General features: G+C 44.0%; 1 protein-coding gene across 3 annotated transcripts in view; it reads right to left on the reverse strand.

Annotated features, from left to right (window-relative positions):
- MYO1D (myosin ID) overlaps window positions 1-19,268 on the reverse strand; it is a 161,888-nt gene that overhangs the window by 127,875 nt on the left and 14,745 nt on the right. The window contains exon 1 of one of the 3 annotated variants that reach the window (XM_087770099.1): window positions 1,878-1,995. The exons of the other annotated variants lie outside the window; for them this stretch is intronic. The gene's annotated coding sequence lies outside the window, so the exon portion shown is untranslated. Of the gene's footprint in view, window positions 1-1,877; window positions 1,996-19,268 lie in introns of those variants that run through there. 3 annotated transcript variants of the gene reach the window in all.

A 19,268-nucleotide genomic window follows, 5' to 3' on the forward strand; every position in this document is an offset into this window, starting at 1 on the left:
AGAAAAGATTTCCCCGTAATGATGCTATTTGAATAATTTCTGTATCACTGTCTTCTGAATTTTCCACGTATTACTTTGACATCTGAAATCTAGCTCAGCAGCCGAAAAGAAGAAGTCACAGTATTTAATCTTTGTGTGTTATTTTGATGAAGAACATCAGCTCTTTCAGGAGAAGTTTTTACACTAGTTTTTATTACCTTGTTAAAACATGGATTGATAGTGAGAAAATATAAACCAATAGGTCACAGAATATAAATCACTTAAAGGGATAGAAATGATTGTCTAGAGAAGACGACTGCCAAGACTTTGTTTAGCAGTTTTTATTTTTAGGGAGTTGAAAATAAATACATCCTTATGTCCAGACGTCCTATGTTCACATGCAATTCCCATTGGAAAACACACTGCAGAAGTTGGAAGACTGAAGCAGAAATCTTCGCCACCAGAGAGCACTCACATTTAGGATTTCTCCCACCTGACAAACACTCCAGGCAAAAATAAAACTGTTCTTACCGAGGAAATGATGCAACTTCAAATGCACTCAGTACAAATAAAGAAAAGAGTTAGTTGGCAAGACTTGGAACCCATACTCCAAAACAACATCTGCAGAACGCAGACCGTTAAACAAAGGCACCCTACCATGCAAACTCCACTCCAAATGCTGCAATTCAAATTATAAAGGGAATTTCTAATTAATCATTTACATGGCAATTCCTCTGTACCGAAAGATAAACAGAAACTTGCTGGGATCACAGGCAGCAGGCAGCACTCCGCAGGCTCGCTCCTATTTCCAGAACCCAGCACCCTCGCCGAGATAACCTACGCCAGCTTCCAGGGACGGTCCGCAGCGAGATCACGGGCTGGGCTGCGCTGGGGTGTGAAACAGCGCCTCAGAAACACATTTCGCCGGCCTTTCCCTCCATCTGTCTAATATCTGAGGAGCAGAGCAACTGCTGGAAAAATCATGTCAAGTCACCAGTCGTCTCATTTTCTGTTACTTTATGAGAGCTGCAGTGTAGCTATTGATACTCCGGATTATTTTCTCCCAGGGAGCTCTCTCTCATCTGGAACTACTCCTTTCTCACCACTGATCACAGATTGACATCATATTCTGCTCCACATAGACGCAGACACACTAAAGCTTTCCCACGTTAGCAGGTGCTCGGTAAAGCTCCTTGCTCTCGCCCCCTCCTGCTCCCTGGTGCTACACCGATGCTCCAGAAACACAACGTCTTCACGGCAAGAAGTCACAGCACAGCCATCAACTGAAGACGCGCTTTCAGTGTAACTGTGCAGCGGTGGCTTAAAGTAAAGGAAACCTTAACAAAAAAGGCAAAAGCAAATCATTCAGGACAGGTACAGGAGCACTACAGATGCATCGGCCTGCGCTAGATAGTCAACAGCTAACCTAGTACCACCGAAGGTGAAAAGAATAAAAGCTGATGGTTTCAAACTGTTACCTATTTCCAACTTACTCGTTAACTCCAAAGCACAAATCAAACTGAAATATTTAGTATGAGCATACTGCTTTTTCTTCCTTCCTCCTCTGTGCGCGGGAAGAAGAACGATCTAGCAGCCGCACACCTCTCTGGCACGCACAAGAGGGACAAACCCTTTTCCTGTTGCTAACGCCCCGTGTGATTTGGGTTATCCCCCCAAAGGGGGTCGCAGTTCTTAGTTATTTCTTCCCACCAAATATATACGTTAAAAATCCATTACTGCAGGCTTTGACTCCATTCTCATTGCAAACACACAGGAAAACGTTAATTAAAACTCGTGTTCATGAAGAGATGTACATGGATAGTCAGGGATGGGCCTTTAGGATGCGTTCACTCAGGAAGGGAATTTAAGTAGACTTCTGGCAGTGAAATTGTACTTACCTGTTTTTAAATGCAAGAACGTATAGCCAGCTGTGCTGGCACAAAGGAACAGCTATTCTTCCAATGCTCTGGGCAGTAGGATGACTTTGCTTAAGCACACTTCACCCTGTGCGTGTCAGACAATTGTGCCTTTTACACGTGATAGCAGGTCTCTCTACCGAGTCTTTGGTGCTACTTAAAAGACTTTATTTCAGGTAAATCTCGAAATAAACTCAGCTGTCAAGCAGGAAAGAATGACTTTCAAGTCTTTCAGTAAATTGCTCATAAACTGTATTATAGCAAATCCTCCTCATCACAAGACAACTCAGATAAACAGGATTTGCGTTGGCAGAAGGATAGCTAAAATATTCTTGCTGCGCTTGGAAGAACAGACCAAAAACCGTCCAGTCAGTATTACCTCCCCGCGCTAGGAAAATAATCCAAGTCTGTCGCGATTCTGAATATGCACGTCCACAACGTTTTGATCCATCCTGAGAGCCAGAAAATCTGGAATTTAAGTTCATTTAATGTGCAGGTGAAATTTTTGCTTGCAGTTGTCCTGCATGGACTCAGTTTTCAGATGCTGCCAGTTTAACAAAATAGGAAATGCCATTCAGCGCGTGTTCTGCACCACTCCTTTCCTGTGCGGGAGGGAGCAGAAAGGGCAGGGTGAGGAATACTTCATTCATCTGCAATTTTCACAGTCAGCTTTGGAAATAAGGTTAGAAGAGTCCTTTGTAATGATGTAATTTTTTTCAAAAGAAAATAGTAAACTAGGAATGACTGATGCCACATCTTCCCCAACAAACCAACGTTTAAGCAAAGTGACTGTAATTTGACAAGGCTGATTCAGCTCCAACACAGCTGACCCTTGAGCCATCCACCCAGCTTTGCAGACCCACTAGGTAAGGCCAGGGGAAAGGAAAATGGACGATGGATGCTAATCCAGCTCTAATGAACGCTGAATAAAGGCTAAAACTGTGAAATGTAGCTGGCTAGCTAGAAACTGGAATAATATTAAAAATCCCTCTCCTTAAACATGAAGTTAAATTACTAACCTTGCACTGAAAAAATGCCAAACCACTAAACATAGGAGCTGCTGAACTTTCATTTCTATTTGCGTCAGACAGGCTGAGCTGTCTCTCCTACAGCAGGGAAGCACTGCCGACTCTTTTTACATATCTAGAAGCGTAGCGAAGGCGCAAGCAGACTTGAAGCAGATGATGAGACGAAAGGAAGTTCTCTGAAAAGCTTCCAGGGACAACATAATGCTTTGTGGTTTTTTTCCAATCCACACAGGAGAAAGTTGCTGTCGAGCACAGGTAGAGGAAAAGCAGCTTGCTCCTGATTGCTCTGTGTAGAGCAGTAAAACACACTGCCACTTCCCATGTGAAAAGTCTGTAAAATCCTAATGCAGTAATCATATTACTCTGCTCTGAGCAGGAGGTTGCCCTGAATGACCTCCTGAGGCCGAATTATCTCTATCTAGGAAAGAGTAGAACAGGCTTGGGATAGCAACAAACAAGAGACCGCCATCTACACATCATCTCTAACTTTTTAATCTGTCAAATAAAAGCACATAATATATAAAAGGATAGTAAAAAGAAAAAGAAAGCTCAGAAGTCAGGTAGGTTCTTCTATCTGCTCCCATCGCACGTGAAGTCAACTGGAGCACGTGTGCAGAAGAGCCTAGAGAGCGGACTTAAATGCCTAAGACTCATAAAACTACTAAGGAGTAGGAAAGGTGAAAGCAATCACTCTATAAATACGTTGGTACATGAATATCATCTTGCCAGGCAACCAGAAGAACTAATTACACAAAAAAAAATACACAGGCCCATACAAAAAAAAAAAAAAAGGGAATGCGCTCACCTTGGCCAATGTAAGCTTGAAACTAAAAGCTCGCTGTCAAGGGAGCAGAGCCCTGGAAGAGCATTTCAATAGAGGCAGAAAGCACGAGTGAACCCCGCTGGATATTGCAGAACTTATTCTATAGATGTGTTCAGAAGATTTGACCTCCTGCACTGACCAGCAACTGACTTCACGATCCATTACGTTCCTTCCACTCTGATGTTACAGCATTCAGGTACTTCAAAGAAGATGCTTTACCTTCCTTCACCTCCTCCCCTTTCCAAACCCTCTGTCCATATTAACTGTAACCTGCCGCACCACGACTATCTCAGCCTTCAATTTGGGGAATTCAGCTTTCTTAATCGGATTGTACACCACTGTGTTAAAAGGGTATGCTACCTTCAAATGGATCAGTGGACAAAACTGCACCACAAAAGGCAAAAACCAGACCAACGCCTGGTGGTTGGAGAGATTTGCATCGTGCAGAAGATACCGTCTGATTTCATCTCTCTGGTTCAGTGGTGCATGCATTCCGCAGCGGTCGGTTTGTCTGAACGGTGTCCAGACAAGGACTAGCTTACACTTCTGAACAGCGCCCGTTCTTTCAAGGGATGCTGAAGGAACTATAAAATCCTGCAACCCAACAGAAAGATCAAGAAATATGCAGAAAAACAAAGACCGTGACCGATACCCTGTTACTTCCCCCCAACTTCTCCGGTAACTTCAGGAAACAAAAACCAGTCACGTCGCTGCCGATGACCCTGACGCAGCAGCATCCTTGTGTACACAAACAGAACCTGAAGCCACATCAGCAGCTGTCCTGATGATGACTTCCAACCTTATTTTCTAAGCCACCTCTTTCCTATGCTATACCACCTTCCCAATTTTCTGTATACACTGCACACTTACCAGAACTTTGTACCGATGTCTAACTACACCTCTATTTATTCCACAAGCCTAGGTGCCGAGGTACACAGTATTTCACAGTTTTTCTTTGTAGATGCTTGGAGACTCCTTTTGCAGTCAGCTGGCCATGAGATGCTGACGTTCAGATGCCTCATTGTTCTGCTGTAAAGGAATATTCTGCATTTGTCAAGCTCATGCCCAGTGCTGATCTGCGAATGCTGCTGGAGTCTCCTGAATACAGCATTGTTTTGGTACAGGGCTCAAAACACCCAAGAATCATCTTGCAGTATTAAGATACAGTACACCATCCGTAAGCACTCCAAAAGCCTTGCTTAGTCCTTTGGTAACACTAGATCTAAAATAAAACGAGATGCCTTATTTACACTAACGCAGGCCATGCAAATCATGCAAAAATAATAATGCAAAATATGCAAGTAAGGCACAAATATGGCTTATGTTTCTGCATAATTAGGGTTTCATTTAGAGTTGTTATGGTGATCTGCACCATCTCACCTAAAAACAAATATTGAGTCTGTAGTCCTTAAACAGGACTGTTTGTTTTCTGGCCATGAAACCAGGCAGGCTTCCTTAGGCATTTATGTGTTTTACAGCATAGTGTGACTTAATGCAGCTCTTGTGGTTTTGGCTTGTGAACTGTCCAACCAAGGGCTTCGGCAGACAAACTGCTGAGTCTCAAAGCAGCAGATGAAGATATTCCACCTCCAGCTGCCCATCCAGCTCCTTTGCCAAAGATTCCCTTCTGCCACGTCTGCCGAAGGGACAGCGATGGACAGCCGGGATCTCAGCCACCCCACGTCCCGATCATCGCTGGCACCGTTCCCTGTGGGACAGACACCAACGCCTTCAGGCAGCTAACGTAAAGAAAAGAGCCATGAGCAATGGAGGGGGAAACTGAGTTTGCAAACCACAAAGCAAATACGTTTCACCACAATATGTCCATTAACTACTCAGGTTGAAAGGACGGACTTTTCCTCGTGCTTCCTTGAAAGCATGTCTATTTAGGAAAAGCTTCCACTTCTTGGTCATAGATTTAGCTCAGGTTCATTGTTGGATTTTTTTCCTTGTATTTTCTGTTTTGTATTGGAAAAGCGCCATGTCACCTAACGGCAATCTGAACCAGAATGGCAGTGAAATCCCCCCTTCATCTTTCAGACTCTCCCCCATTAGCAAGAATCGAGCAGCAGGTGCCCTGGAAGACAAACCCTCCAGCCCTATAGAAACGAGATTAAATATGCATATCAGTGCTGAAAAGGCCTAGTAAATACACAAGGTTTGTTCTTCCAATTAAAGAGCAAGTAATATTGTACAGAAAGCTTGGTTTAGAAATAAAGGGTTTTTTTACTACAACCAAGGGTAGTGCTTTCAGTCGAAGCCATGAGTGTGACTGACCTGGCAGATCCAATCCCCTCGCTGAAAGGACAACTTCAAAAAGGGAAGGAAGAAAGGAAAGGTCCAGAGACCTCTTCAAATATCCTTCTGGATATGGAAGTGCAGGGTAGGATAGGCAAGATAAGCAAATGAATTTGCACAACAGTCTTGAGTACCTCACTTTCCATTCTTTGAATGGAAAAACATCTGAGCAGTAGGAGAGCTGTTATTTATGCATTCATCATTCATTGCAAAAGGAGTGAATTTCTAAATGCCAACTGTACTGAGCTGTTAAACAATGATAATGCAAGGGGAACATTAGCAATATGGAAAAGTACTTAAATGGTTTGATTATTAAAACAGATTACTTGATTTACATGCCGCTTGTTCTATCATTTTAAATTATCACTGGAAAGATTGTGTTCATTTACTTCCTTTAGATTTTACATATTTTTTCTCTGTCAAAATAGCTCCCACTCAGAAGCTGAAAGCCTATTCACACAACACTGAGACAGCACAAGCACCACTCGGAATTAATAGGCAGATAACCTGTAAAATATCCACAGCTCATCTTCCGCAAGCCACGATGACTTTGGCCACACCGGCGCATTTTTAATTCTAGGCCAGTGGAATTCAGAGCTAGTGAAATGATTTAAAACGGGATCTTTTAAGATGATGTATCAGCCCAAGAATTCAGGCAGGCTCCTACTTCTGTAGAGTATCATTTGTTAGGTAATGAGCATTAGTTAGTGACAATCGCCAAAAGTCAGAGCAATGCTACACTGTTTATCAAAAAGTTTAATAACAAAGTTTTCCGCCACTAATTATTTACTGAAAGCACAATTTTAGCCTAGAGTGGTGGTCAAGTGCATACTCTCAGCTTTGGCAGATGTAATTACACACCCAAAACCAGCAGCACAGAGGAAACCTGCACCGCTGGTTATTTCCAGGATTATCACATTCATTTTTGACAGGTCTAACAAAGCAGTCGGCCCAGTTTAAAGCAGGGTGCCAGATAAAATGACCTCCACTGGTCCCTTCCAAACAACATTACTACACGGCTATGGCATAGATGTCGCAGCTTCCAATAACGGCTGAAAGTAATTGTTATTTCCAATAATAGCAGCAGAGGTTTTCAAATTAAATTTGCTATCGGCCCTATTTAGATTAACCTCTTTTTTTTAGAAATCAGTTTAATTAACAGTTCAGAGCTATGACACATCCTCCTCCAAATGCAGCTATGGTTCTCTTTTCCTCCTGTGAGCAATCAGCTGCTGAGCCCCTGCAGAACAGCAACACGCTGCAACGAAACACAAGGAAATACACTTTGAATCAAGAAGTCTGGCAGTCACAAACTGTCAATCTCTTTAAACCTTTAAAAATATATATGAAATTATCTATTAGTGGACGAATTCTTTTCTATATTATTTTTCCTATGTATTTTAAGTTAAGAGGTTTGTATTACCCTTCCCACATTCATCCCATCGTCTCTTTGCAGCAGGGATATCTCATCAATACTTGTACAGTTGGAATAACACAGATCGTACTAGATTGCTAATAACTAGACATGTTCACGTATCAGCTCCCCAGCACCCTTAGCGATCATCTTCCAGCAGGCAATAACAAATGAGGGAAATGGATCCATTGCCAGTTTTCCAAGGACTCCTGAAAACAACAGAGCGCTTCAAGTTTCTCAAAATATTTTGCGTTCTTACTTGGAAAGCATTAGCAATCCGTACATGCAGGTGTCTGCTAGCAATCCATAGTGGAATACAACTGTCAACCATTATATATCAGTACACACACATCGTGCCTCCAGTTCTGTAAAACCCACATAAAATGCACCCTTCTCCGATGAGAAGCGGCAGCAAAGCTGCCATCCTCACCCCAAAGTGGCCGTTTGTTATCTAATGAAATTCTGTTCAGATCTGGCTCAAGCGCAACACTCTTCACACCTATTAACGAAAGAATTTAAACCCACAACACATACAACCCTTATTACTTGCATTTTAAATATCTGATGTATCGTGATGTAGTCACTACTACGTTACTCTGTGTGTACATACGGCATGCACACTGAGTATAGTATTTTCATGCTCTTTTTTTTATATATATAAACTAACCATTAAGGTTTATATTTACACAAGGCTCCTCCTAGCAAATACTGCACACATTCTTCTGGCCTGCTTCTAACTGAATCTGATTAATAAAATAATCACTAATAAAATAATCACTAATAAAATCCATCTATAGCTTTGGGATACAATGAACCGGTTTGAGGGACTTGCAAATAAGGACAGGGTTCAAGCGTTTCATTCACAGCACTTTCATGCAGTGCCAACAGAATTACTACAAATCCTGGTTTTGTCAAAAGGAGAGTGGAATGTATTTATGAAATGACTCTTTTCCTCCTAAATATATTCAAGAGAGACTTACAGGAAAAGAAATAAAGCTTAGTTATTTCCTGTTCGCATCTTTGTCCTTTGAGAAAGGGAACAAAGGAATTTGACACTTCTTATCTACACTCATCTTAAGCACCCATTCTTTGGCCTTTTAACTGGAGTACAAGCTTGCGTTAACAGTTAAGGAAATAGCCCTACATATAGAAAAATCACAAGCTTTGGTAAGTTGCTGCTAGGGTGCACAGGTCGTTAACGCTGATAAGCAAACACCAGGAAATAAGGACAGTCCGTATCTTCACTTCTCTCAAAGTACCAGGTCAGAGTAGATAAAAACCAGCTAATTATTTTTTCGACTTCTCTCTCCTGCAAGCAAGCTTCGTCTTTTGAAGCTACTTGCTTGCGTAGTGAAATTCTGTCTCAGTCCTAAAAGAATTACAGTTCAGCAGCAAAAATGCCAACAGTTCTAGGAAATGGGCCACGCAAAAACCCTTCTAAACTGTCCAGTAACCTGATACAAGAAAATCTTTTCCTTAGTCCAAATCTGTTGATGCAACCTCAAGCAAGACACACCAGGGATCCGAAACAGTTTAACACCACTTGAAGCGTCGGTTCACCCTGAAAATATCTCATCCGGGCTGCGGCTCATCCGATTCTGGAGAAGAGAACAATAGATACCCACTAGCCAAAGCAGCGTGCCAGGACCAAGGATTCCTGCTCTGCAAACGCTAAGTGGAAGCCCTAAAACACAGGATCAACGGGTTCAAACGAACAAACCGACCTGTGCAACCAGCCAGCGACCATAACTCACGATTTCCCCTCTACCACCTAGTGCTGCTTTACCAGTGATACTCCTTAAATTCTTTCTTTCCCCTTTTTTTGGTGGGAATAGGGGGGAGTGAGGAGAAGTGGGGGGAGAAGGAAGGCTGGAGGGAGAGGAGATAACAGGAAAAGTGTAATTCCATCAGCTCGGGTTTGGGGGTTTGTTTCCGCTTTTAGTTTAATCAAGTCAAACTTTATTTACTGTCCTTGCACAAACCACTGGTAACTAACTCTTCATCACAATAACCATCTCTCTTTCTTCGCATTTTTCCTGCTTTAAATACAGAGAAACAAACCTGTTTATAGTTATGAAAACAAAAGCCTGCTAATATTTTATGAAGTCATACCAACATTTCCTTGTCCTTCCTGACTGCATCTCCTCCCACCGCATCCTTGAGCCTCATGAGTGTTTTCCAGAAGCACCCTGAACTGGTGGCTGGTGTCACCCAGCGCATGTAGTGTCCTCTAATCCTCCTCTGCCACCGATCCATGACCTTGCAATTTACAGCACATTACTCATCTGTAAATGAATGGCTCAGCGTTTTGTATAATTGGATTTCATCCACGAGGAGATCCAGGCATCTTCAGGAGGAGCACCGCCATCTCCCCCATTCGTGCCATCACTAATGTTATGAATCTTGCTTTTACACAAAGACGACCTCAGCAATATCTGTACCAGCTTTGTGACCTGCTGCGGGGAGATTCCTGTTCCACAGGCCAGTTGATGCAAAGCAGCTCACAAGCACAGCGTCCTTGCCAGCTCCTTGTCAAGCAGACGTTTTGCCAGCCACACTGCCCAGCACCTCCAGCAGCGTGGGGATCTTTCTCAACAGGTCTTTGCACATACACTCCCAGAGCTCTCCAGCAGACCTCATTCTGCACCACGCCCCATGGCTGCTCCCACAGGGCACCTTAACATAGGCCAGGTTACGGTTTTTTAATTTGAGCAGCTCTGCAGGACAAAGCCAGCTTGCCAAACCCCTGCAGAGAGCAGCGCTTGCTTTTTCAGCCTGCCAGCCCTGCACCTGGGTTAACCAGCACACTGCCACAAGCCTTCCACTAGGTACCTGCGTTCAGACAGGTGAAATTTTGGGGTTTATTCATCAACAGCACTGACCAGGTCTCCACTGACTGTATAAAAGAGATCTTAACATCTCTAGGTCCCGTATGGTGTCCACTGCATAAGTGGGGTTCACCTCCTGCTCAGAGATCTCTGCAGCTTCTTCCCTGGGATCCCTGCTTGGAGAACACGGTGGCAAAGGGCAAAAGTCAGCTCTGCACAGAGCCACCTCAGCGCTGCAGCTTTGTTCGCTGGAGCTCCACGGGGTGAGAAAACAACGATACGACTCCCCAGCCCGAAAGCAGCACAGGCGCCTTCTCCCAGCACCACGCCTGGGCTGCTGTGCTGTGCCAGGATGGAGCTCACGTAGGCCGTTATCAATGGTGTGGTTAATCTGCAACCAGATCATCCACTCCAGGGCAACTGAGGATGTCCAGGAAATAAAACAGATATTACTAAAATGCAACATTAACTTCCTGCTGCTTGACTATCTTGTTTTTAAGCCCCCGATCTCCCTCATTAAGTAGGGAAAGAAGATGGTGCTAACACCCAGGTGTTACTGACAATGTAAAGCACCATTTCGCTTTCAAACAGTGTAACAGTATACGTAACATAAAACATTACCTCCACAAACTAGGGAGACAGTCAGAAATTTGGGATTCTTTTTGATCATTTATTGCCGGCCTCCTTACCTACAGATCACCCCCTCCCAAAGGAGGGCAGTATTCATATTCCTGTTTTAACTGGGTTGGTTCAGATTGCTTTGCTCCTGAAGTCCCTCCTTGATGATCTGCTTTAACGCTGTTTCCAAAGAGATGGCAAAGCAGAACGCATAACTGAGCTCCACGGGTACGAGCAGCAAGGTGACACCGCACTGCCTGCCTAACACACTGCTTTCTTCAAAGGTGCATATGCAGACGGTTCTTTCTTCTTGTTAACAGCAGCCTCTGTAGGGTAAACTAAGACAATCATGGTACCATAGGCTGCAGAATACACGGACCAACTGTTAATAACAACAACCCCATGCAACGCTACAGGCTGGGGGAGGAGTGGCTGGAGAGCTGCCTGGCGGAAAAGGACCTGGGGGTGTTGGTTGACAGCCGCCTGAACGTGAGCCAGCAGTGTGCTCAGGTGGCCAAGAGGGCCAGTGGCATCCTGGCTTGTATCAGGAATAGTGTGGCCAGCAGGAGCAGGGAGGTGATGGTGCCCCTGTACTCAGCACTGGTGAGGCCGCACCTCGAGTCCTGTGTTCAGTTTTGGCCCCTCACCCCAAGAAGGACATCGAGGTGCTGGAGCGTGGCCAGAGGAGAGCAACGAAGCTGGTGAAGGGTCTGGAGCACAAGTCTTATGAGGAGCGGCTGAGGGAGCTGGGGTTGTTTAGTCTGGAGAAGAGGAGGCTGAGGGGAGACCTTATTGCTCTCTACAACTACCTGAAAGGAGGTTGTAGCGAGGTGGGGGTCGGTCTCTTCTCCCCAGTAACGAGTGACAGGACGAGAGGAAACGGCCTCAAGCTGCGCCAGGGGAGGTTTAGGTTAGACATTAGGAAAAACTTCTTCACCGAGAGGGTGGTCAAGCATTGGCACAGGCTGCCCAGGGAAGTGGTTGAGTCTCCATCCCTGGAGACATTTAAAGAACGGATAGATATGGTGCTCGAAGACATGGTATAGATGGACTTGGCAGTGCTAGGTTGACGGTTGGACTCAATGATCTTAAGGGTCTTTTCCAACCTTGACGATTCTATGATTAATACACAAACTACCATACAGCACATACCTCGCGCACCATAGGGCACGTTCAAAAACTGCAGATCTGACTATTTAAACGCAGGCTCTTGCTGCACTTTGCAGTTTCTCCGCAGCATTGATTGCTTTGTAAAGGTGTAATTACAATGCAAAGGCTAAGAAGATGGGCACGTGTGATGTTTTCATCACATGCTAAGCAGATATAAGCAGTATATAACAAAACGAAGGTATCAAAGGTAGTATTTTGGAAGCTGCTAAGCTGTACCACCACATTGGCCAAGCAGTGGTACCCATTTTCAAATTACAGCTTGTTGGATGACAATCACTTCAACACCGCTGCAATTACTGAGGCTGTTATCATCAGTTTGATCAGAAACAGCAGTGTGCTGTGCAGCTGACTGTTATTTGACAGCTTTTGCAACTATTAAAATGACCCAGAGAAATAATCAAAAATTCACAAGGGACCAATTCCTCATAATCAAACTGAAAGGACTGTCAAAATATCTAAACAGATTACAGAGCCGTTATTAAATCAATGCTATCAACCCAGTAACCTACATTAGCAGATTGCAAGCCTTTACAAGCCATTGCTCATTTATAATAGCATCTTTATTGCTGCTTCATGAACCCTGGAATTGGTTCATGGCCCCCTCACGTTCCTCTCTCCCCCTCACATTGTACCCAACCTTAATTTAAAAAAAAAAAAAAAAAAAAGAGAGAGAGAGAGAAAAAAAATTGTTAGACACAACTGTCTTCATGCCACAACTGCAAGAAACGGAAAGAGAAGTCCAGCTAGTCTATGATTGTTAGCTGTGGTCAGCCAGATGTCAGGCAGGTGGTCTGCACTGGCGTTCCCGTTGTTAAATCCCCCTGGAAGCTCACAGGTTCACAAGGAGCACTGGAGGAATGAGATAACCCCAAGCGTAGACAGCCTTGGGTTCAGAACAGGAGAGCAAGCAGTTGTTTGTATACATTACATTAACTGGTAACCAACCCAATTCGGCCAGCACACGCAGATCTATAGTGGAAAGGGCAATTCGGGAGCAAAACGGGCTGCAGCGTGAGCAAAGACAGTTTCTTAGCTGTGACCGTGGAAGTAGCCAGACAAGCAAGCAGGATTTCTGGCAGCACCACGTACCCTAGGATCAAGGTTTTATTTCAGCTATTGACAGATCGTTCAGTGAGGCATCCAAACAAAAGTCTGTCTCAAGTGAAAAAGTCTGACATTATAGAAGGACACATGCTGCCAGGCACTCCCAGGCAGAATTGCAATTACAGGCATTGCCTCCTTCACAGCTGGCACTCACAATCTATAATCATAATAAGAAGTAGGACATTAAAAGAACAAGCATCCTGTATAGATCTGAAGGAAACGAATACAATAAAAATAGCTGTAAACTAGTTCCAGTGACCTGTGGACCACAAAACCCTCCAGCAGAAAGACCTGTACCTTCCTCCATAGCAAAATAAGTCTGTGCCAGGCTGGTACCTTCAGTAAAACAGACATAACTCTGAAAATCAGCCCCTCAGCCAGGCTGTCCAAGGTTTGTGCCTCCTGTGCAGATGCCCACGGCTGCCAAGGGAGCAGACCTGAGCCCCAGGACCGCCTTCAATCCCTCTTCACCGATAGGGACATGAATGCTGGAGAGCTCAGAGGAAACCAAAGTTTACGTTCAGCGCAGTCGTGAAACATCATTTGAACAGTTTGTACAAATCATAAAATGAGTTAAGAGGGGGAAAAGGAAGTAAGTTTCCGAAACAGGATTAGACACTAATGTGAAACGCCAGGATGCATTCGTGAGCGCAGGCCCAGCCTTAGCTGCTCCTGACACAATCTAGTTCTCGTCCAGCTTTGCTTTCCCAGAATTCGAATGTGCGAGGAAGGGGTCAAGAGTGACCCAATGAGGAGCTGCTCTCCAGAACCTTCCCTGGTGCTGCACTAAGGCACAGTTTCTACAGAACTTAAAATGTGTCCAGGATCTTGGGAAATCCTGCGTCTCCAGCGTACTTCAGGGAACACGGAACATTTTCAGCGCCAGACCTTTTCTCTTCTCTCCTGCTGGAGCTGAGCAGGAGGCGAGCAGGGCGCTAGCCCTTAGGAGTCACCTGCCGCTGTGCTGGGAACGTCCCACGGACCTTCTCGCCCCAAGAGCTGCTTCTGCTGCCGTCTCTGCCGTCGTCTCTCTGAAAGCAGTCCAGTTTACAGTACTTTCTGTGTACGGTTTTGGAGGACACACAAGAAAGCAATTTACTATCAGCAAACAAACATTCAAAATTCTGATTGTATCTAAGCCCCCCCCCCCCCAATAATATCAAATAGTTTAAGGATTCCCTAAATGGAAATGCAACTAACACAAGGATTAAAGGTCATCTCAAAGGAAAACTGTATGCAACAAAAAATGGCCTGTTGATTCCACACACATTATTCCAGACTGCCTTCACTCCATTTAGGGCAAAGAAAAAACCCAAGGAAAATGAAGTAGCTGGGTAAAAGGAATTTAAGGAGGTTCTTAACAATTCTTTTCAGTATCAGCGAAAAGGATTTAAAATCACCTCAGCTGTGGCTACTGAGCCAGCAGTACTAGCCCTCTTGATCCCCTGAACACAGCTCTGATGGCAGGCTTGACCCCACCTCATCCTGGGCCAAGCCACACAAAACGTCCTCGTGGGCTGCACCACACTGACCGCGCCGCACCTCTCCCAGTTCTTCCACAAGAGCAAGACACACGGGAGCTGCAAGCTGCAGCCTCAGAGCGCTTTGGATAACGTGAAAACAGAAAGCTTCTCTGATTGTTTTCTCATTTTCCTGGCTGCTGGCACTCAGGACAGTCACCCATCAGCGAGGTAACTGGAGGGAAATGAGACACAGCTATTGTGATACAGTAAATAAGGAAACTGTGCCTTTGTAAACACACCTCACCTGCGTCTTATTCCTGGATGCACGGACACTTCGAATGTTGCTGCCACAACAGAGACCACAGCAAGCTTTAAACTCTTTCCTTGTTAAAATCACTACGTTGATGCCAAATAATTACATCTTACATAATGTGGCCTGTATCCAAACTAACAAAAGCTTTCTGAAGAAATCAACAAGTCTTAAATTAGAGTTGCTTTAAGATTTTAAGTAAACTTAATAAACTCTTTAAGCCATACCAATCTCTCAGCTGTTTCAGACGTATGATATGCCTTAATACCTTATTTAAAAAACAAGTAAAAGAGCCTGCCAGCTGGTTCTTTGCACTAGGAACCACAACTATCATATGTGGCCATAAAATGTGACTTGGAAAATTATGTACAGATGGGCCTACACTTTTAGTATTTTTAAGTTCTCTTGATGGCCTACATTTACTGTAGATAAAAAGCAAATTACAATCTTTTCACAAAGAACCTTCCCTTGAATTACTCAAAAAAGTACCTTAGAGTCAACATCAATTCAGCACAAGGCTAGTGATGAGCTTAAGCACACACAAGCCAAAAGGAAACCAAACTACTAAGGAAAATGGAATTACATCCTGCCAGACCAACAACTCGCCTGTTTGCAGAAAGACTGACTGTACGAAACATATGCTATTATTTTTTTTACAAGGAAGACACTCACTCTAACACACAGTCTTCAGCGGCTGTTCCCTGTCCACTGACTACGTTTGCTTTCAGTACAGCATTGGTAAGAAAACAGCATACATCGCACCACTTCTGTCGGTTAAAGAAAGAATTAAGAGCACGGGACGACACCATAACCAAAAATAGTGCCGTCACTGTGCCTGCAGGTCGCATGGACACCATAACCAAAAATAGTGCCGTCACTGTGCCTGCAGGTCGCGTACATCTTGCATCTCAGGCAGCACCAACATTGTATAAACATTCAACAGTCATGTTTAGTCCTCCTACCTAACCATTACAATCGGAGAGAGAGGCTGAAAGTTTGCTAGAGCATGTAAAATGTAGGTTCAGGTAAGTGCTTTCTGCCCTGAACAGAGCCTCAGTAAAATAAACAAACTTCCATGAAATTTATGGATGCACTAACAGTCACTCTTGTTGGCCGACAGGGACAGATTAAAAAAAGAGAAATGCCAGCAACCTGCTTCTGTAGTTAAAACTAAATTCCTGTTCAAAATAAAATACAACAGTAGAGCTGCTGAGAATTCAGAGCTTTTCAACCAAAAATAATTCATGTCTCAAATATTGCTAAAATTATCACAGTAATCAATTCTCCCTTATCACGCACTTCTCGAGGATCTTTCAAACGTGTGTTACTGTCTCACTAAATCTAAAAAGCTCAAATCTTAATCCAGAACACTCTTACAGAAATCTCTCCGATAAACCCAGTTACTTTTGCACTTTCAGAAAGGTTATTACAAGAATATTCAAAAAATTCAGTCTGGCAGGCTGATACATCACTGTATCCCCTACAGTCTCACAGAGGACCTTCAGAGTTATTTGCAATGCCAGTTCATATGCCTTCAGAAGAGAAACTTCAGAATAAAGCTATAGCTGTCACCATGTCACCTCCAAAGGATATTTTATTCCTTATCCATGAGTATGTACATTGCATTCTCTGAAGAAAGCAGCAATGGTACTTCTGATGTTTAGTGAGGGTCTAAACCAAGCCATTCCACATTCTCACAGGGACGGCAAACATGTTAGAAAGATACCTGTAAAAAGGAGATTTCAGTACTGAAACTCTCGCTCTGGTAAAAGTTTGTGACAGGAGACAGCATGAGAAAGTGTCAGAGCAGATAAAATGCGATTCTAACTCTTCAGAGTAACACTCCACTACATGGCAGCAATGACTTTCTCAGTCTCCACCTGCCAAAATAAATTTACTGCCATTTAAGGCTGTTAAAATTTTTCCCCAATTAATCATTGCTTCACGGCAACATCTGTCCAAGATGACTGTTTTGCTAAAGCTGGTTAGCCCGCTGCAGTACGTTATGCAACCGCGGGCCGTGCCAAGGCTCTGGTGTAACCGTAGCCCGTGCCAGCCACCAAGGGAAGAGCAGCAAAAGGAGTGGAAGCTTTCAGGGGTGGAGTGTACCGACTGATCACAGGGCTGAACGGCACCATCCCTCCCCGTGACACGACCAACCTGAATCCAGTGAAGCTGGGCCACCACTGGGCAGACAGGATCCTGCTAAAACCACTTCCCTAGCCAAAGTGTTACTCGCATTTTGACAGAAGGAATTTAAATTGAGAAGAATGAATCCGTTTAGGTTTCCTACAGGTCACCCTGTTGTTGAAGCCCTGAGGGAGCACTAGAGCATTGATAACAATCTCCTTTTAGGAAGTAATACCTGTAAATATTAGGAAGTAGGTCTGTAAATTACGGAACCCCAGAAGAAGGATCCTAACAAGGCTAACTTCAGTCTGGAAATATACAGCTCACACTTTTATTTAGGGCCTAGTGGTTAGCTTCACTCATTTAATCCGTAAGTGGAGACAACTGCCTCCCGTTTAACCTTCTCATTAATTTCAAAGGCAATTCTTCTTTGGACACCTGTCTGATACACACACAGCGAAGACGACTGCTCCTGGCTCCAAACAAACTGTTTATAAAGGACAAGACAGGCCAGAGGACAAAGATGTTGGCAACAAAACGCTGGGGAATGGAAAAGAATGGGAAAGAGTGTCTTGAGCAGACAAAAAACCTGAAACTACAAATCTTTTTAACTTCTTCTATTCCAGTTGTGTGTTCGAGTTCATCACACCAGTATTTGAGAACTGCCACACAAGACTCACCTGCAGACGCTGCTATCGGTGATAAATTTTCTGGCAGGAAGATCTTGCTTTGGATAAAGCATTAGGAACTTTCACCTTCCTTCTGGATGTTTCAGCAGATGCTCTCAGAAGAGATCACAACGCTAGTAGCTGGGGTACTGGTGTCTGTACCTGATCAGACCAGTTGCTTGCTCTCTGGAGAATCCGCACAGCACAGTGCAGGATTAAAAGCGGTTTTCCTCGGTTCTCTCCTGCCCCATCCCATCAGCTCCGAGATCTGCACAGCCCCTGCGAAACGCAACTACACAGCAGTTCACCAATACAAAACCAGGTCCTTGCTGCAGCTGTAGTTTTGCAACAGCGAAACTATCATTGAAATGGAGATTACCCAGGCACTGTCTAGGAAATTAAAAACCGGGACTGGTGTGGCTCGCAGTAATTAACCACCAGTACTCCCACAGGCTGCAGCAAGCAGGAGTCTGAGGTCTCCAGAAACCAGCTGAGAGGTAGAGTCAATGGCAGGAACAACACGTTATTGCTTTCAGAGAGATGACCTCGGGCAATTTCCACTCCCAGTTATAAAACCAAGGCAGATGGGAGGGGAGGGTAGCAGCAAAAATATTCATGGAGACACACTCCAACTTCACCTGGGGTTTTTGTTTGGCTTAAGTAGACAAATGGGGGAAGAAAAAGCAAGCTCACAGATAAAGGCTACCAGGTAAAGTTCAGTGACTACTGGACAAAATATGAAGTAGCCTAAATGATACACATTGTAATGGCACATCCGATTTTTGCTATATGTGGATCTGGCAAATAGGAGTCATCTTTGGAGGAAACCCCAAACTGCTCTGCTAGCACGGTCATAGCTGCAGACAGAAAAGAAGGGACTACGACCATAACAAAAAAAAGCCACCTCCACATCAACACTGGTGTTGGCCAAATCTGTCAGGGAACTGCCGGCTGGACAATTTTAAAGCAGATGTTGATTAAGATCACAGGACGGTTATATTTGGAATAAGAAGAACAATCTCAGACACTATCTTCACAAGTATGATCTAATAAATAAGTTTTTATGAGATCCCAAAATACACTTGGTAAGAAAGCAAGTCAAACCAAGACAAGTAGATGCTATCTACTTAATAGGAAGGTGATTTATTAGTACTATTTCAACTTCTTCTCTGTGACGTAATTCAAGGCAATAGCAAGAAAAACGCAAGCCACATGAAGAATGGCTAGTTACACTCTGCAAACGTGAAATCCAAAAGGAAAAGAGTGACAAACGCTGCAGTGGGATCCAGAAGCACCAGAAAATTATTAATAGCGTGCATAATTCCACAACGTAGCAGCAAAGCAAAGACTTGGCACCAGGGTAAGATGAGCGATGCTTTGGTGGCTTCCAGAGGGCCAAGTGCTGGCTAAACAGCAAGGCCCTTGAGAACATTTCTGAGGACTGAGAAGTAAGGTAACTATGCCAGAAAGAAAAAACTTCACACAAATATGCTCTGCAAAGAGCATTTCAATGGACACC

Source organism: Nipponia nippon, unplaced genomic scaffold (assembly GCF_047370975.1).
Source record: "Nipponia nippon isolate SJK-2023a ecotype South Korea unplaced genomic scaffold, ASM4737097v1 scaffold_32, whole genome shotgun sequence".
Lineage (NCBI taxonomy): Eukaryota > Metazoa > Chordata > Aves > Pelecaniformes > Threskiornithidae > Nipponia > Nipponia nippon.